Source organism: Protopterus annectens, chromosome 1.part0 (assembly GCF_019279795.1).
Source record: "Protopterus annectens isolate FY-2018-M chromosome 1.part0, PAN1.0, whole genome shotgun sequence".
Lineage (NCBI taxonomy): Eukaryota > Metazoa > Chordata > Ceratodontiformes > Protopteridae > Protopterus > Protopterus annectens.
In genome coordinates this window covers 1,965,730,030-1,965,750,739 of record NC_056725.1, presented here as the reverse complement: position 1 = coordinate 1,965,750,739, position 20,710 = coordinate 1,965,730,030, and positions in this window count along the sequence as shown.

Below are 20,710 nucleotides of genomic sequence, written 5' to 3'. Positions count from 1 at the left end.
CTGATGGGGCCCTACATTCTTCTGGTATGGTTATGGGCCCTTTAGGGGGTGAGAGGGGGGTGATGTTTGCACTAAACCTTTCTGCCAGAATATTGGCAATATCAGTCGGTTCAGTGTATTTTGTGCCATTCTGCACTAACTCAGAGCAGATCTGAGAGTTTCCACTTAGGTTCTTGACATAGCTAAAGAATGCTTTTTGGTTATCTTTGGAGTCCTTGGCAATTGTTTTTTCAAAGCTAGTCTTGGATGATTTAATGAGGGATCATAGTTTCTTGCTGATACTGATCAGGGATGTCTTTCCTTCTTGAGATTTTACTCTTTTCTGTACTAGTTTCCTCCTTCTATTGTATAGCTTGTTTATGGCAGGGGTCCACCAAACTGGCTTTCTTTTCTTGGAGGAGTGAGTCTTGGTTTTACTTGGGATAGCACGATCCATGCATTCCTGCAGATGCTCATAGAGTGCTTTTGCAAAGGTTTCAGCAGCTTGGACAGCATTGTTCTTTAGCATGGGGGCTGTGAACCTTTCCACCTCAGTCTTAAGTAAAGTGAAGTTTGCTTTTGAAAAGTTTTTCACAGAGGATTCCTTGACTGGGGGTGTGGGCAGAATGTGGATATCCAGATCGATTAGTCTATGGTCTGTTCTAACCAGCGAGGGGTTGACTTCCGGTGTGGAACACCAGTCACCATGTTGGTGATGACCAAGTCCAATATGTTCTTCCCTCTGGTGGGGGTGTTGACCAGTTGATCCAGAGCATTCAAGTTTATAAATCTAGGAAGTGTTGGGCAAGGGAGTTAGTACTTGAGTAGTCCACACAGGTTATGTTTGGGTAATTGAAATCACCCAGTATTAGAGTGTTTGGTAGGACCTTCATATTTCCCAGTGTCTCCAGAAATGTGGAATGGGGGTCCTGGGTCATGGTGGGTGATCTGTAGCAAGCTACAATTTGGATTGCAGTTTTGCCCATTGTTAGTTGCACATGGATGATCTCTGATGCAGTGTGCTGTGCCACTAACCTGGATGTGTGGGTATCCTTGATGAATATGGATACACCCCTGCCTTTTGTGTTTCAGTCCTGGTTCTGTGGTTGAATGGTATGGGTATAAGTTATAACCTGGTAGTGCCGGGGTGCTCTCAGGAGTCTTAAACCAGGTTTCTGTTACTGCACAGATGTCAATGTTCTCCATACTGAGGAGTGCCTCGAGTGCATGCATTTTGAGGTTTAGACTTCTGGCGTTGAGTAGTACTACCCTCAGTTTTTGGTTACTTGTGCTATTTACAGTGGTGGGGTTGTCTTTTGAGCCTTGCCTAAAAAAGGCACTAGGGGGGCGACAAGAGACTTTGCCAGTATTTGAAAGCCTAAGGGTGACAGGTGCAAGCCATCTCTTGCAAAACAACGTGGCTTGTCGAGCATGTCATCCCAGGCAGTCAGATACGGGATCCCCTTTGAATTACACCAGAAACTTAGCCAATTGTTGAAATTGACAATTCTTTCTTTATACTGTGGCATCATTCTTGGTGAGGGCAGGATGCTACTCAGGGCCAGGGTCATACCGGCCTGGGCTACATGATCAGAGAGCTCTTCCATGTCTCTTTTCATGTAGTCCAGGGAGGTACATCTCAGGTCATTCACACGAACATGGACAATGACAGAGTTGTATTTGTACTTGTTCTGGAGTGACCTGAGTGCTTGTGTTATGTGGCAGATCCTGAACCTCGACAGGCAGCTAACTGTAACCTTCTCCTTGTCCAGCCTAGTTAGTGGGACATCAGTGTGCCTGACTATAGAGTCACCTATTACTAGCATGTTGGGTTTGTTATTTTTCCTTAAGGGCTGTGATTGCGTGGCACACTGATTATGTGACGTATGTGTTTCATGGTTGGTGATGGGGTGTGGAGGTTGCTTGGATGTCTGCTTTGGAGGTCTCTGTTGCTTTTGCAGATTTTTATTTAGAGCCTCCGAGTATGTTTTCTTGTATTTATTTGTGTTATTTGCCGGTGTTGGTTTATTAGGTCTATGTGAGACTGGTGGTGTGTTGTAAGTATTACCCTTCTCCTCTTGTCTGTCAGTTCCAGACTTAGGTTTTGGAACTTTGCCTCGAGTTTGGCTGTATGATTGCATCTCTCGCATATATTAGTGTTTGGTGGTAGGAGGAGAGGGTTGTCTGTGTACATGAGGCAGAGTTAACATTGCCTCAAAATGCCCATATTCACCAGTTGGACTGGAGAGTACATCAGAAACTGCCCTTTGGACATGCCTGAATAGGTAGAGTAAGCTGTTTTCTGATTGGCTGGTGGTGACGAATAGAGATCCTTGTCCTTCTGGACAGTATAGGTGGGTCTAGTGCTAGGGTTAATTAGTGCTTGCTATGAGTTTTTAGCAAGTGCTTGGCTGTGAAATGAATGGTTTGAGTTCTAAAGTTGAAGATTTGTCTAGTTCCAAGGGAAAAATTGAACAGTAAACTACGTGGAGCTGGGAATAGTTTAACCCTAGCTAACTAGCGCTATCCGGCGAGCAAAACTGTGCAAATGTGTTTTTTATAGCAGGGAAGTGAAAGAGATAGAAATTAGCCCAAAATGGCCAATAAACTACTAACTTCTGGCTGAAACCATTCCTCCAGGGACAGATAAGCTGCTCAAAGCTCCCCTCTCTCACAGGTGAACAGAGAAACTTCCTTCTATCCAAGTAAGGTATGGGAAACACAGAAACTTGCAACACAGCACTGGATTCAGCAATAACCTGAAAAGTGGACTATACTAGTTCAGAAGGCAGGAAATATGTATATATATATATATATATATATATATATATATATATATATATATATATATTTTTTTTTTTTTTCTTTTTCAGAAAATAGAGCAAATACAATCAAAACAACACTTCAAATGCACAGAAAAGGCTATCGCACTTTAGTGTGTAGCCTACAACAGTTAAACAGATTATTTAACAGAAAATCAACTTAATTCAAGTGCAGGCAGCAAATAAGTACAATATGTAGCAATAACAAACTTTTTAAATCACAGGAACGCTAAAAAAACTGTGTTTTAGGCGGAATTAGTTTAAGCAGCAAGAAAAGCAGAACAATGATACTTAATCACTCCAAAGTCCCTCTTTTGTCTCTCTGCTGCTGTAGACTCTGCAGGACACCTGGAAGGCACCTGCTGAGCGGAATACAAGTGCAGAAACTGCGCAAATGCGTTTTTTATAGCAGAGAAGTGAAAGAGATAGAAATTATCCCAAAATGGCCAATAAACTAATTTCTGAGCTGAAACCACTCCTCCGGGGACAGATAGGCTGCTCAAAGCTCCCCTCTCTCACAGATGAACAGAGAAACTTCCTTCTATCCAGGTAAGGTATGGGCAACTCAGAAACTTGTAACACAGCCCTGGATTCAGCAATAAGCTGAAAACTGGACTATACTAGTTCAGAAAGGCGAGAAACAAATATATATATATATATATATATATATATATATATATATATTTTTTTTTTTTTTTTTTCAGAAAATAGAGCAGATGCAATCAAAGCAACACTTTAAATGCACAGAAAAGGCTATCGCACTTTAGTGTGTAGTCTAGAACTTAGTACATGTATGTCAGTGTTGTTAAGGCTGTTCTCATAGTTGTCAAGGTGCTTATGCCTTTTTATTGTAAGTCTACTTTGCATGAAAAAAAACACTTCAGAGAGTAAAGACACCAGTATTGCTTGTTGTTGTAGCCAGAGCAATCAGAAACTGTTGCAAGCCACTAGCAGCTAACAATAGTTATTGCTACTTCCTGCATTCCAAGGGTCTGTACATGTAATCATATAGCTATCAAGCACCATGGGTTAAATTCAATAACCCTTCATGCTGCGCTAAAACTGTGTGTCCATTGTGACATGATGCGCACATGGTCCCATGCTGTCATATTCAATAAGCAGCTCTATGCTTGTGTAGACCCGTGCAAACATGGTAAACACTGAGGCATACTAAATACAGCATAAACAGCTGAATTGTAGGCTAATCAACCAATCCAAGATGCAAAAGTTATTCAACAAGCAATCATGTATGCTCGAATCCCAAAACCTACTTGAATACAGCCACAAAAGCTACTCTACACAGAAAAAATATTAGGGGCTGCTGTTCTTTTGCATGTGTATGTGCAACAGGACCAAGTCAGTGCTGCTGCTGTTACTAATAGACCTCAGCAAAGAAGGAGAAGGGTGTACAGACCCCATTTAATTTTTTGTGATCTGCATGAGGTGAAAATACTAGAGAGCTATGGGGTGGATAGAGACACACTAGAGGAACTCTGCAACTTCTTTAATCCTCAACTGAGAGCAAGGGCAAACCAATGGGAACCAATATTTGTGGAGACTAAGGAATGTGTAGCACTTAGAATATTAGCTACAGAAACCATCCAGAGACCAACAGGGAATATGCTGGGGATGTGGCAGGCATCATCATCTAGGATGTACATCAATTCCTGAATGCTATGCTACAACATGCCAGTGACTACATAAATTATTCTCATACCCCTGAGGGCAGAGCTGCAACTATGAAGAATTTCTATCCCATAGCCCACTTCCCTGAAGTCCTAGGTGCCATAGACTGCACAGTGAGATCAAAGCAACACCTGGGGGACAGGGAAGGGTGTACATAAACAGAAAAGGCTTTCACTCCATTAACTTCCAGGTCAGATGTAATGCTAAGGGAATCATCCTGAATTTGTATGCTGGCAAACTGCCATATCTGGCACAACTCTTAGCTCTACCATTGGTTTTCTAGGGGGAGAGATATCCAACAAGGTCATTTATTAGATGATGCCGGGTATGCACTCAGCCCATGACTGATGACTCCCACTAGAAATGTGCATGCACCCACTGAAGAATGCTATAATGAGGCACACGTTCAAACAAGAAATATAATATAGCATGTGTTTGGGTTGCTGAAGTCATGGTTCCAGTGCCTAGATACATCAGGGGGAGCCCTGCAGTACAATCCCAGTACTTGTGCTGAAATGTTCACTGTCTGTGCTATCCTTCACACTATTATCCTGAGAAACTACCTTCAACAGGAACACCGAGGGGAAGAGGCACACATTACACCACCATTGGCAAGGTCACCCCAGCCACATGTAGGTGAGGACTCAGAGGGGGAACCACCAGCTGCTGTGAATATAGGTGGACATTGGCCTGCACATTATGCCTGCCCCTTGGCCAAAAGGCAATAGCACAAATGCTGACACCATAAGGGGTACTACTTTAATCCTATGCACATGCATTCAGTAAATTTGATGCAAGGCAATGCTCTCAACCTTTACTTACCAATGTGTAGCATCACACAGAGTCAGCCATGAATTAAAACACTTGTAACTGCCAGACAATCAAGGTAAGTGTTGAATATGGAACAGGAAAAATGGGCAAGAATGCAAATGAATATTAGATCCTTGCATACTATTATTTGCTAACATACCCAAGTAGAAGGTGTGTGAGGTTTACAGCAATGACGTCAATATGCGACAGGACTGACTTATGCTAATAGATGTTTGCTTTATATCAACTAATAGGTCTCATGCATAATACACACAATACAAAAACTTGTAAGAAAATAGTAGAATTTTTAAAATAGTATCAGAAACACATATATCCTAAGCATTCAGTCAGCTATGCATCCTGTGCATCAGACAAAAGAGTTATGTCTCCTTGAATCCAAATGATAGAAACAAGGAATGGCACAGTTATCATATTTTGTACAGGGTGTTGTTTGGGTGGGCAGTAGACCAAGGCTGACACAAAAAAGTAGTGAGTGCAAGTTAGTAAGAATGATGGACAGACAGAAATTTAGATAATTATCAAATGGTCAATGAGACAGAATGAACTGTAAGCCTCACAAATTACTTATGTACCTGTTATGTGTGTGTGCATCTGTATGAGCACTGAAGGTTAAATGTGTGTGTGTGTGTGTGTGTGTGTGTGTGTGTGTGTGTGTGTGTGTGTGTGTGTGTGTGTGTGTGTGTGTGTGTGTGTTTGTAAGAACACAGCCAAGCTCTGTGCCCTGGCATATTGAACAGGTGTGAACTGTGCATGGTAGAGTAAACAGTTCATCGTCATCACCTCCAAGTGTGAGAAATGGCTCTGACAGGAGTTGTGCTGGCATGTCCATGCCCATAGTCAGATGCATTGCTGCTATCTGAACATGACTGATGTCTACTGGATGAGCTCTCATCACGAGTATGCCCAGGACCATGATCCCATGGCTTACCACATCTGGGTGTGAAAACCTCAACCACTGATAGAGGAGTGGAAGTATTGTCACTACCTGAGTGTGATCAGGCATGGCCACATTTGCTAACAGCAGATGATCCTAATGACCTAGGGAGGCCACAGTGGTGCAGTGGTTAGCATTGCCACCTCATAGCAAGAGGTTCTCTGGTTCAGTTCTCGGCTGGGGTGCCTTCTGTGCGGAGTCTGCATGTCCTCCCTGTGGTCGCGTGGGTTTTCTCCTGGTGCTCCAGTTTCCTCCCACATCCCAAAGACATGCTGTAGGTGGATTGGACACTCTAAATTGGCCCTAGGCATGAGTGTGTGCATGTCTGTGCCTTCTGTGGAAGGTTGGGCACCTGGCTGGCAACTCGACACTGTAAAACTCCACTGCCAATCATGAGAGGACAGGTGATCCACTGTGGCGACCCCTAACCGGGAAAAGCTGAAAGAAGAAGAAGAAGATGATTCTAATGACCTATGTCCACGTGGATGTTGGCCCCCTCCCAGCAGATGTTCCACCACAGACACTACCCGTTGCGTCATATCATTCATGTTATCCACTGACTTAGCCACAAGGTGGAGGCAGTCACACTTGTCAGCCTGTACCACATGTACAACGCTAAACATATCCTTGGAAGCCCTAGTCAAATGTGTCTGTGCCTCCATGATGGCCCTAAACATACACTGAGTGACATGTAATGACACAACAAGATCAGGTGGAAGGTGGACAGCAGATGTCCTCTGAGTACCCGTACCAACACTCCTGCATGGCACCTTACCCAACTTTGGCTATGGCCAGAGTCATCCTGCACTGAAACTGCAGTAACCACACTACCCTGATCATGTGTCTCACCCTCCACCTGTCCAATATCTGATGGCTCAGTGGAATACCTACACATAGGCATACTTACTGTGTCTGATAGAAATACTGGGGATGGCTGAATGTCAACCTCTGTGTCAGATTCAACATCTGTACCCCCTGATTGTACCTGTGTTTGGCCACCATCATCATCAGATGCTACCGATTCTTTGACATCAGGTGGCAAGAGTCCTACATTTCCACTGTTATGATCACCTTGATAAAAAGCAACAAACACAGAGTAAAATTAATACTAGACTAAATATTTTAAACAACTTATATGATAAGAAACTAACACTGGTCCCACTACCACAGATGGTACAGCAATACAGATAATGATTACACCCATCTCAGACATACAGATATGCATATATCTGACTAATGGACATCAATAATATAAAAAGCGTCTGCTTACCATATGCAGATGGCTCCACTCTTTGTAGGGTGGATGGTCTTTGAAGAAATGAAGCAAGGGAAGGATGTAAATTAAACATCACAATGGGAATAACACAGGAAACAGTGAATGCACAATTGTCTACATGTCTGGTAAGAATAGTTTTAACTGAAACATGGCTGACACGCCCAACCACAGCCCATGTGTACTGAACAACTGTGTCAGATATGTCTATTAAGTTGTCAGTAGGTACAGTTAAAAAAATCCCCGAGGATGTATTAGTCAAATTATATATTTTATTGTATAAGCAAATTTAGAACTTGTCATATGTTACCTGGGAGCTGCTCCTGAGACACAGTTGCCTCCAAGACACCTCAGCACTTACATCAAGCACATGAGCACATGCTGTTGTGCAGTTTCCAATGGACTATATGGATCTCAAGTAGCAGATAGGAACTCTTCTTTTGGTGTCAGTGGGGTCTCAGTAGCAACCCCCCCCCCAAAGCCAGCAGTTCATGGTCAACTGCAGCTGCTCTCCTCATAGCTGATGAAATCATATCAATGGCCTGATGACGCAACTGATCATAAGTCCTGGTGTGACCCCCTACTGCATTGACATCATTCACTAACTGGTTCAAAATTTGTATTCTAGCAGTTATATTCACACATCCTCTCTCAGGCAGAAAAGTGGCATGGTGCCTGAGTGCCTGTATTTTCACAGTCACTGAAAGGGGTTTATGTGGATTTGTATGCCTGGGTGCCATAATTATATGAAACATAAAATAGAGATGGATACAACACATAAATATCACCTAGCTAAAGTCTTGCTTAATTACACATTTGTCAACATTAAGCACTGGAAACACATTAAACCTAAACGTTATGTTGTTGGCCCACCTCACCCTCACATACAAACCAATGTTTATCCAAACCAAGACATGACACTTAAGTAATGTATTATGCTTCCCACTGAAATATCAGGACACCTACACATTGTCAAGAGACAAGCATTTGAATCACACTTTTGTTGTGGCAATGCACAAATGGTAGGTGGCTCCCTCATACCCAAAACAACAAACAAATTAAGGTTTTTGCAAACCAAGGAATACCACATAATTAAATTGGTTTACATGCTTTTAACACAATTATCAGAATGTGTACACATTTACAACAGAAAACTTAAATTTATGATTGCCAGTCAGTCACCTCTCACTGTGCCCACCATTCCCCTGGAGGGGTCACTGGGCTATCTCAGAAGCATAACACTTTGTGTCATTGACATAGTACATTACATTTCTCTGCAATAACATAGAAGACTGTAAAATAACAGTTTTAACAATAACAGTTGTGATGAAAGTTAATAACCTATCTGAGAAATGTAAATGCCTGCCAAAAATGACTGTGCCAACAGTGAACTATAAGAAGTCCATACAGATAAAAGTTCCATTTTTATCCTGGATACATATAATTTGCTTTATAACATGTTACAGAATCTAGAATGTACTTGAAAACTACAATGATACCTTAGCAAAATCAGAAACCTTTTCTGCAGATAAATTAAAAGGAATACCAATCCTAGATACACAGTTACCTTTTTATAGTGAAGATTCAGGCCTATGAAAATAATGATGGTGAAAATGAGATGTGAACTCATTAGAATTGCTGAATCCCAAACTTGTGACTTTGTATAGAAGGTATATAGTGTAGGCACTATCTCAATGTTATCTGCCAATGGATTGGAACTGTGAATGATTAGTGGGAGGGAGAAGGAAGACATAACAGCAAATCAGACTACCTTCCCTGTAGCGGGTGTGTCATCTAGGATACACTTACAAAGTACAGATGTAACTTTAACAAGCTTTTAAATGGAACTAAACAGCACACATTTACTATGTTTGTGGTATAATACACAAACTCTCCTGCTTGTGCTAATCAGTGTTTTACACTGTGAAGTACTTTTTATCATACAGTTAAAGAAGAAGGATACACAATGCACTATAGACTGCATTTCTGAGAGTATAGCTCAGATAAGAGAAGACTGCAAAGGGAAGACACTGGTACATTGGGGAAACATATTCATAAATGGTTGTGTGATCAGTCATTGCAGTAAATATGTAAGCCACATGTACAAACAAATGGCAGTGTAGAAGTGTATATGTCTTGTTAATACTGTAGAGGAAATGGGAATTGTATGCGCATGATTTGCTTTCCTGCTGCAAAGTTGTTTCTGTAGCAAGGAGAGATAACACACTCCCACTGTTTTTTGTAGTTTCATTAGTATGATAGTTCAGATCTAGAGCTGTGTAAAAATGTCTAACGTGTGTGTTATTTTGCTCTATCAAACTACCACAATACTCCTTTTCATAAGTTACTTGCTTTTCTTCCTTGATACTATTCCACATTCATTCCTCCTGAACAGCTATCACCTCACATTTCATTCATATAGTAACATTCTCAAATAATCTAAATACACACAGCATATTCAACCTCTATGACTAGGAAATGGCTGATATTATAAGCTTTTTCTTTTCTTTTTGCAGTTTGCCACTCTTTGACTTAGAACTTTGTCTTACAGTGTTTTTCTTTTTCATTGCTAATGCATTTTATATCCCTGAACCGTGATTGTGTAATGCATATTGTTGCATAATGTATATATGTGTTGTTATATTTTCTCTGTCTCTGAATTATTTTATACGTAAGTTTATTATAGTTATTTAAATATAATTTGTTTACTAGGAAAGTCCAACTGGACAGAGCCCATTTTCAGCAGAGGCGTGGGGAGAAACATTCCAGACACGTCTTTGGAATGTGGGAGGAAACCCACACAAATGAGAGCATATAGACTGTGCACAGAAAGCACCCCAGCTGAGAATCGAACCAAAGAACCTCTTGCTGTGAGGCAACACCACTAACAGCTGCATTACTACACCACCAGCTTTATATTCATGCAGCTTTTTAACTTGGTCTTCATCTGAAAAGAGGTCAAACTTTCCTGGCAAACAAAAGCAATAAGTAAGATAAAAGAAGAAGAAATGCTTATAATACTTTACATTATAATATATTTAATAATTAACTAAAACAAAATATCTGTTATAATTAAATTTAGTTAATATACACTTGGTTTGAGCTATAAACGCCACTGTATTACATTTGTTCTTTTCTTAATTGTGGGGATATTTAAAGTGGTTTGTTTGGAAGTACTATCATTCCTAGAAGGCATGAGTGCAGGGCTAGTATGGTTTTAATGTATTTCAAATAAAATGTGCATTAAATACTAATTGTTATTTGTGTGGATTATTTGCAGTTGGATCATATCTGTGGCTTTCTTTGTTGTATGAGTATATTAGAAGAATTAATGGGATAAATAAAATGGTCTAACCCATTATATTATATTTTATTGTAAGTATATATTTTACCACGTATCTATCAATGACCATGTAAAATGCAATCCTGTTAGAGAAGTATGTAATATGAGGTCCAAGAATAGCAAAACAGACATTACTGTATCCTCTGAAATGTAGGGGTATCCTCCATTCTCATCACAGGCACAGTTTTTGCTCAGTTGATGCAGTTGAGTGAAGGTGTGAAACGTGGATGAAGGAACAAAACATGCACATACGGTATCAGAATGACACATAAGAGAAAATAATTTGGAAAAAGTCTAAGGGTGGTAAGAAATTTAAGGTGAGGTGAAAAATGATTGTATTAATCTGGTTGAATACAGACGTCTTAAGGCAATCTAGAACCAAGAAGTAAAATGAAAAACAGCAGTGATTGTAACAGAGATAAACTGTTGAAAAACAGGCCTTGCACAAAGAAGATTGTATAAATTTCATGATTTTGTCTTGTTCAAAAAGAGTTTATAATACCACACTCTCAATGATGTATGTCTTAAAAAGTTACTCACTGTATCTCAATCAGACTAGAGAAGAACAAGAAAGGAAAACAAGTAGTACTATAGAAAAAATGACAAGTGTAATGCAGGGTAGAGAGGGTCTCATTTATATGGACATGTGGAGACAAAAATGGAAATTGCCAAAAATATATTTGTAGAGAAGACTGAAAAGGCAGGATAAAACTGGATTCAGAAAAGCGAATAAATATGGGAAACTTGTCAGAATATAAAGAAATTGGCTAGTATGTAGGGCCAACAGATGTGAAATTTCAGTTCTTGTATTTGACAGCTGATAGATTTTTCAGAGTAGAGAAACTGAATAATAAAAATCTGCTGGGATGTTTAGTGGAAAATGTAAAGGCTATCCACAATTTTTGGGAATATCAAAAAAAATATGAGAAAACAGATGGAGTGAAAGTTTAAAATAGTGGGGAAAATATTTGGAAAAGAGGTAGAAAGACTGGAAGCATGTATACTGTGGATAAATAAGCGACACAATGAAGTTATATAGAAAGAGACTCAAGTTTGATTGGCTGTGGCTTTTGTGCTGGAGCAAATCATTGCTAGAGCATGGACATATTCAGTTGGAACACTTGTGACATATTTTATGAATGGATACCAGACAGTCAAAAGAATAATATTTGTCCACACTGTTGGCATAGGTAGGTAAATCCCTGACTATGGCCAAGGTGATGTCTGATCTTTTAGCAGCATAGGTTTGTGATGGCATATGGAAGGAGAATGTACATGCCTATGCTAGGGGAAATGGAAGGTGGTTGTGACTAGTTTTGCCACAATAGAGCTGAAGATTTCCTGGTACTTACATATTATTGCAACCAGATTTTGCGTCATCTTTTAACTTTGTTGATTTCTACTGAAACGGCATCACTAAAGTGTAATATGGAAGGGTACACTGTCAGAAAGTCTGCCGAGATATCAGTGGTGGTTTTAAAAAATGTTAGGACTTATAATTTTTAAGATTTGTGGGAAGCATCCTTTAAACATGTCAAGTGTTGATTTCTGTGATCACAGTGGTTACGTGTGTATGTCTGTTGGTTCTGAAAGGAGTGTGGCAGTTAAGCAAATGATATTGCGCACAAGCAGAGTTTAAACAGCAGATTAGGTGCTTGCTGTTATTTTCTGTAGTGTTTTTGTAGTCTTAGGGTAGGTTTACCATTGAATTGACTGTGAAAAGAATAGTAAAGGTTTTGAAAACAGATCTCTTTCCTTCACCGACCGGCAGCATGTCAAAGGAATGCCTTGAAAGTGGAATGGGACTTGCTTAAACTGACACGAGATGCTGGCGGTAAAGGGGAAACCTATTTTTCAAACCTTACTTTTCCGACTTCAGTTTTTTCAGCAGTTTCAATGATAAACCTTCATAAAAATATTAAAACATTACAGAAGACGTGTCTAACCTTCATAACACTGTACTGCTACTACTTGACCTAAACAGAAGCAACCAGCATTGCCACAAAAATCTGGTTGCGATAATACGCAAGTACTGATTTCCTATCACTGACAAAAGAATTGGCATTCAATAGGGGATAGCTTGATTCTCTGTAGGCAAAGGAGAAAAAATATTCAGTTAAAAAATACAATTTTATAGGATGTGTAATAATTATAGGAACAAGTAATGCTGATAATATGGTTTTACTTATTTTTGTATAACTATGAATAATTCATGAAAGGTTGATGAATGTGAAATAGCTAATTTGTAGCATATTCATGTAGTGATGCTACACAGGTATGCAAATAAAGTTAGTGAAATGCTTTTGCAGTAAATATGGAAAAGGAAAGTATTTTTTAAAAACTCCCTCTTTTTGCAAAAGTGTAAGTTATATAAAGTTCTGATTTATGACTTTGTGAATTACTTTGCAAAAATGTGTGTTGGTGTTAATTTTTTTTCATATATCACAGGTGACCATGGCTGAGTGCAAGCATGGGGTATGCAAATAAGGTCAGTGAAATACATCTGCAATGAATATGGAAAGCAAAGCATTTTTTAAAAACACAACCATTTTTCACAAAAGCATACATTGTACTAAGTTCTGCATTATGAACTTATGAATTACTTCACAAAATCATGAGTGCTGATAATTTTTTTCCCCACATATCACAGGAAAGCATGGTTGAGTGTAGTCATACTTAAAACATTTTAGGAAAGCTATGGGCTTTGTTGGATTTAAGAGGGATCTTTTTAAAAATAAAATGGGTTCATTGATTTTTTTTTTTATAGGAGTATCCTTTTGTGGATACGATGCCCCTCCTCTGGGCCTGTGATCAAGGAGTGTGAATCTTCACCACAGAGGGATGTTCACTTGGAAGAAAAATAGATGCACACATTATTTTTAGGATCATAGGTTCATAGGTTCATAGGTAGGTACTAAGCTATCAGCCCAAGGGCCAATGTAAGCCTAGCCAATAAGGTTCCCTGGCTTACACCACCCAAGAAAGTTATTTTCCTGTGCCACTGTCGAGCAGAGACATAGAAGTGATCCCCGGGGTGCATTTCCTATTTCCCATCCACTCATCAAGATTTTTCTTGAAGAGTGCTAATGAAGAACTTTGCTTGACATAGATGGGTAGCCTGTTCCAGAATATGGGAAGTCTCTGTGACAGGAATCTATCCCTCCAGCATGTCCTGTTTATTGTGGTGACAAGGTTTATGTCCCTAGAGCGTGTAGCTCAGAGGGACTGGGATTTCTTTAGGTGTAGCATGACCAACAGCTGTGGGTTTGACATAGCTTTATATGTTAGGCAGAGATCACCTTGGAGTAGGCGATATGCTATGGAGTAAAGCTGGAGTTTTTTGAGGCCGTCAGTGTAGGGCACTTATTTGAGGCCAGTAATTCTCTTTGTGAGGTACTTCTGTGGCCTTTCCAGCTGCTGCAGATGTCTTGTGAGGTACATTCCAAAAGGGGCGTTGTACTCTATAATGGGTCTAATGAGTGCTGAGTAGAGGGGAACAATGACCTCTTCTTTCCTGGATGAGAACCCTTTTATGATGAGGTGTGCCATGTAGAAAGACTTCCTGACTACTGTGGTGATGTGACTATCAAAGGAGAGACTACTGTCTACCTGGGTTCCAAGGTCTCTTATCACGCATTCGGTGTTAAGTAGATTGCTGCCTATGTGGTAGTTCATGGGCACAGAGGTTTTACCAAAGGGGATGACACTGCACTTTTTGGCATTGAACTTGAGGCCATGGCTCTGACACCAGGCATCTGTCTCAGCGAGGCCCTTCTGTAGGCTGTCCACATCATTTTGGGACTTGACTATGGCTCCTAGTTTGTAGTCATATGTAAAATTCATTAGCAAGAGGCCTTTTGTGTTAGCCTGTACTTCAGAGATGTAGATATCAAACAGGAGAGGTCCCAGGATGGAACCCTGTGGTACTCCACTTGTCACTGCTTTGAGGTCAGATTTGGAGTCTGCAACTTTAACAGTGTGAGTTCTGTCAGTGAGCCAGTTGTGATGTAGGGATTTATGCCTAGTTTAGTGAGTTTAGCTATAATCTCAGAATGGGGGATGGTATCGAAAGCCTTGGCAAGGTCAAGATAGGCTGTGTGAACCACCTTACCCTCATCTATGGCTTTGGTGACTGCCTCAAAGAAGTCAATCAGGTTGAGAAAGCATGATCTGCCTTTCACAAACCCGAACTGGGTGGGATCCAGAGTTTGTAGGTTACCAATGTCTTGGTTTATGAGTTCCATGATGATAATACGTTCCATGGCCTTGCAGACCAGGCTCGTCAGGCTAATAGGTCAATAGTTCCCAGGATCAGTGGTGGCTCCCCCTTTGTGGAGTGGTATAACTATTGCTGTGCACCATTCAGTGGGCACAAAGCCTGATGCGAGGATATTATTGAACATGGTGCTTAAGTGGGGATCCAGTTCATTCTGAAGTTCATGTAAAATGCCGCCTGGGATCTTGTCCGATCCCATGGATGCTGTGTTTTTTGTGTTTTTGGCTTTAGAGAGTGCAGCTTTTACCTACGTAGTTGTGATTACAGGGACTCTGCATTCTTCCTGTATAGATATGGGCCCATTAAGGGGTGAGAGGGGGTAAAGTTAGCATTCAACCTATCTGCCAGGATGTTGGCAATATCAGTTGGTTCTGTAATTTTCTTGCCTTTGTGCTGTAACTCAGAGCAGATCTGGGTGTTGCCATAGAGATTCTTGACATAGCTATAGAATGCTTTGTGATTGTCCTTGGAATTAGTGGTGATTTTGTTTTCGTAGCTAGCTTTGGAGGATCTTATAAGGGATCTCAGCTTCTTACTGAGGCTGACCAGGGAGCTCCTCCACTCATGGAATTTTACTCTCTTTTGCAACAGTTTCTTCCTTCTGTTGTACAGTTTGTTTATGGCAGGGGGCCACCAGATTGGCTTCCTCTTTTTGGAGGATAGTGTCTTGGTTCTGTTTGGGATAGCACGATCCATGCACACGTGTAAGTGCTTATAGAGTGCATTTATGTAGGATTCAGCAGTTGTAACTGTATTGTCCATCTGCATGGGTGTCATGAAGTTCACCACTTCTGTCTTAAGAAGCATGAAGTTGGCTTTGGAGAAATTTTTTACTGTGGTTTCCTTAATGGGGGGTGGGGGCGCCATATGGATATTAAGGGTTATTAGCTTATGGTCGGTTCGGACCAATGAGGAGTTGACTTCAGGTGATGCAGCTGTCTGCAGCAAGCACAATTTCACCCTAAGGGCACACAGAACACACTCTGTCTTGGGGCTGGGTTTCCCCTCTCTCTCCAGGCCCCCATATAACACTCCCCACTGACACAGCTGTAGAGTTGAGTCCTCAGCTGAGTGTTCCAAGCCAAGTCCTCCACCATCTTCTCTGTGAAAACAGTGCTCTGTGTCCCTCCTCTAAGTAGTTGATGCACACACTATTTGAGATTTGATTTTCACACACACACACACACACACACACACACACACACACACACACACACACACACACACACACACACACACACACACAACACACACACACACACACACACACACACACACACACACATGCACACACACACACACACACACACACACACACACACACACACACACACACACACATAGGTACTGCCATGAGAACACTCAAAAGCCATTTACTTTAAGGCTTTTGCAAGGTACCCAATTATACTGAGTGAAATTAATACTTATACCAATGGTACTGTTTGACCAATGCAGCAAGGCTTTCAGGAGCAACTACAGTGTCACCAAATAAATATAAGTTCTCTCAAAGGTTAAGATATATTCTAAAAGACCAGCCACAATGAAACGTTTAAATACATTTAATAATAAATAATGAAAGAACATGGACATACTAAATATCTATGTTTCAAGCACCGGAAATATTAAAAATAACACAGATGGAAAAATTCAAACAGATACAGAAAAAATAATACTTAACTAATCTCACTATATTTTCCTGACTTGATCTAAAGAATTACTATTCCCTGGTTACTTACTAAAGTAAGGCAAAATGAAGTGGGTGAGTGGCCTTCCTTCTTTGTCAGGTTTCAAAAACAGACTGGACTGAGACTTCGGTCTTATCTAGTATTAAAACATCATTTTAGTGCTGGATTACAAAATGACATCACTTACATCTGGCCATCTGACTCTGGTTCCCACACTACCCACTTTACTAGAAACTGAACCAGAATTTAGTGCATATATGTTACCATACACACTGACAGAGCTTTGCTGAGATGTGTTATAGCATCTGGAAGCTATAAAATCATTTAAAAGCTTCCACCCTTGCAAGTTATCAATTAGTTCATCCCTCAGGACAATAAGGTAGGATTTCTCATCCTGGTTTTCACAGACATGTCATCTCTGGCTGCAATCAGAAGTGTAATATGCAATCTTTGTGGCCTAAACCAGGTAATTTAATTTAATTTGAAAAATTTTTCAACGTTAAAAATTACTACATAAAAGAAAAACGGTAATATAAAAACAACAGAAAAAAACAGCCAGGAACCGACCAGATAAAGTTAATACTTCTTCAGAGCTTCAGCAAAGCCTTCAATGAGTACATAAAACAGAAATATTCTGTTGTTTTTATATTTTTCAAAGTTAGCTGGACTGAGATTAACCTCTTCTCTTCCAGTACCCTTTGTTACAATATATTTATTTCAATAGTTACAATACAGTCTGACATACAGGTGTATTTCTTTTCTGTCCAGCAGGACCCACTGTCAGTACATTTTTAACACAAGCAGCTTTACAAATATTATTTCAGCACAAGCATCTATACAAATCAGTTTGATATACAAATGACATATAATTCTTTAGAAAACTCCAGATAGCTATGCTTGCATATGTTACACATCTACTGCCCTACCTCTCCTGGCATAGCTGGCAATGCCTCACATCATCACAGTAGACACCCTAATGATTTCACTAAAGAATAGAAAGGGATGATAGAAAATATTGAAAAGGGGGAGACAAAACAAAGAAGGTAACGCAAAAGGGGAAACATCAAGAGGGTTTGTGCTGGAGGAGGTGGTAGGATGGGCAATATGTTTTTGTCGGGTGAGAGACTTTCCTATTTTTGAAAAGTTTTCTTATGAGAGGGTAGTATGGATCGGAACTATGGAACAGGGTAAAGGAGAAAGATTATGTAGCCCAGGTGGGTATGACCCTAGCCCTGAGCAGCATCCTATCATCATCCAGAATGATACCATAGTACTAGCAGAAAATAATTGATTTCAACAATTGGCTAAGTTTCTGGTGTCATTCTAAGGGGATTCAGTATCTGTCTGCCTGGGATGACATGATTGACAGACCTCGATGCTTTGCCAGAGATGGCCTGCATCTGTCACCCCTGGGCATCTGGATACTTGCCAAGGCTCTTGCCACCCCTATAGTGCCCTTTTTAGGTGGTGTTCCAAAGACCAAATTAACACCGTAACAGCTACAAACAAATACAGTCTGAGGGTCATGTTGCTCAATGCTAGAAGTCTAAATCTCAAAATGCACTTGCTTGAGGCACTCCATAAAATGGAGAACATCGACATTTGTTCATTAACACAAACCTGGTTGAAAGCAGCAGAAAGCACCCCTGCAGTACCAGGCTATCACTCATTCCACACCTTTCGGCCCCAGAGCTTAGACCAAAGCTCCAAAGATGGTGGTGTCTCCATATTCATAAAGGATGCACACACCTCCAGACTGGTAGCCCAACATAATGCATCAGAGATACTTCAGGTGCAGCTAACATTGGGTAAGTCCCAAAACTCGCACTCCACGTTCCTAAGCACCCTGGAGAATATTAGGGTCCAACCTAACACTCTCTCACTAGGCGACTTCAACTATCCCTCCATTAACTGGGTAAAATACTCATGTACCAATACACTTGCCCAACGTTTGCTGGAGTTCATTAATTCCAATGCCCTAGACCAGCTCATTCTTACTCCCACTAAAGATATCAACATCCTTGACCTGGTCATTACTAACATGGGCGACCATTGCTCTACACCAGTAGTCACCCCCTCCCTGGCTAGATCGACCACAAACTAATCACCTTGGAAATCCACATCGCTTCCACCCCCCAGCAAAGGTAACCACCATGAAAAACTTCTGCAAAGCTAACTTTGGGATCCTAAAAACACAGAGGTGGCTAACTTCACAGCACCCATGCAAATGGAGAATAGTTGCGTGACTGCAGAATCATGCACCAATGCACTGTATGAACACGTACAAAAATCCATGGATCTCGCCATACCCAATAGAACCAAGACACTCTCCTCCAAAAAAAGGAAGCTAATCTGGTGGTCCCCTGCTCTAAACAAACTCTACAACAGAAGGAGGAAACTGATGCGGAATGTGATGAATTCCCAAGACTGGAAAAACTCCCTTATCTGCCTCAACAAATATTTGATATCCCTCATCAAATCCTCTAAAGCTAAGTATGAAAACAGAATTGCAGCAGACAGTAAAGACAACCACAAGTCCTTCTATAGTTATGTAAAGAATCTCCACGGCAATACCCAGATTTGCTCTGAGATACTGCACAATGGTACCTCCTATACTGAGCCAACAGAAATTGCCAGTGTACTGGCTGACAGATTCAGTGCCAACTTTACCCCCCCTCTCCCCTCCCAAAGGACCAATCACAAGACCAGTAGATTGCTAGGCACCCAGTATTACTGCTGTACAGGTTAAAACAGCACTGTCTAAGGCCAAGAATACAGCTTCTATGGGACCTGACAATATCTCTGGTCATGTTCTACGTGAACTACAGAGTGAACTGGCACCTCACCTGTGTCCTCTGTTTAATCACAGCCTCACCTCTGGCTTTGTCCCTGCCTAATGGCACACTGCTACAGTTATCCCACTCCACAAAGGATGAGCAACTACAGACCCTGGGAACTATCGTCTCATTAGCCTGATGAGTCTGATATGCAAAGCTATGGAACGCATCATCATGGACCTAATAAACAAGGATATAGGGAATATTCAAACTCTGGATCCCACACAGTTTGGTTTTGTGAAGGGTAGATCATGCCTGCTCAACTTGTTCGACTTCTTGAGTCAGTCACCAGAGCTGTGGATGAAGGCAAGGTGGTTCATGCAGCCTACCTTGATCTGGCCAAGGTAAGCTTGGCATCAACCCCTATATCACTAGGTGGGTTGAAAACTGGATCACAGATAGAACCCACAGTGTGAAAGCAGCTGACTCCAAGTCAGACTGCCAATTAGTCACGAGTGGGGTCCCACAGGGTTTGGTCCTGGTCCTCTCCTGTTTGGTATCTACTTCTCTGAAGTCCAGGCCAACATGAAGGGACTCTCGCTGACAAAGTTCGCAGATGATTGCAAGTTGGGAGCTATTATTAACTTCCCAAGTGACATTCACATCCTACAGAATGACCTCACTGTGACCAACGACTGGTGTCAGAACCATGGCCTTAAGCTCAATGCCAAAAAATGTGTCTTCATCCCCTTTGGGAAAAACCCGGTCCCTATGAATTACCACATTGATAGTAGTCCACTGAATACAGTAGACATTATAAGAGATCTGGGAACACGGGTTGATAGCAACCTCTCTTTTGATCACCACATTACCACTGTGGTCTGAAAGTTCTTCTGTGTGGATTTTTCCAGTTGTGCTGAGTCCTCGTTTGTGGATCATTTGACATCCCCCTTTTAGCCACCCCAACCCTGCACACAGTTTCAGTGCCTGTACATACCGCATCACCAGTGGCCATAGTGGAGGGACAGCTGGAATTTGGTGGCAGTGCACAGGAAAGTGTGGTAACTATGCCTACTGTGTCCGGTCACAGCAGGCATAGCCAGA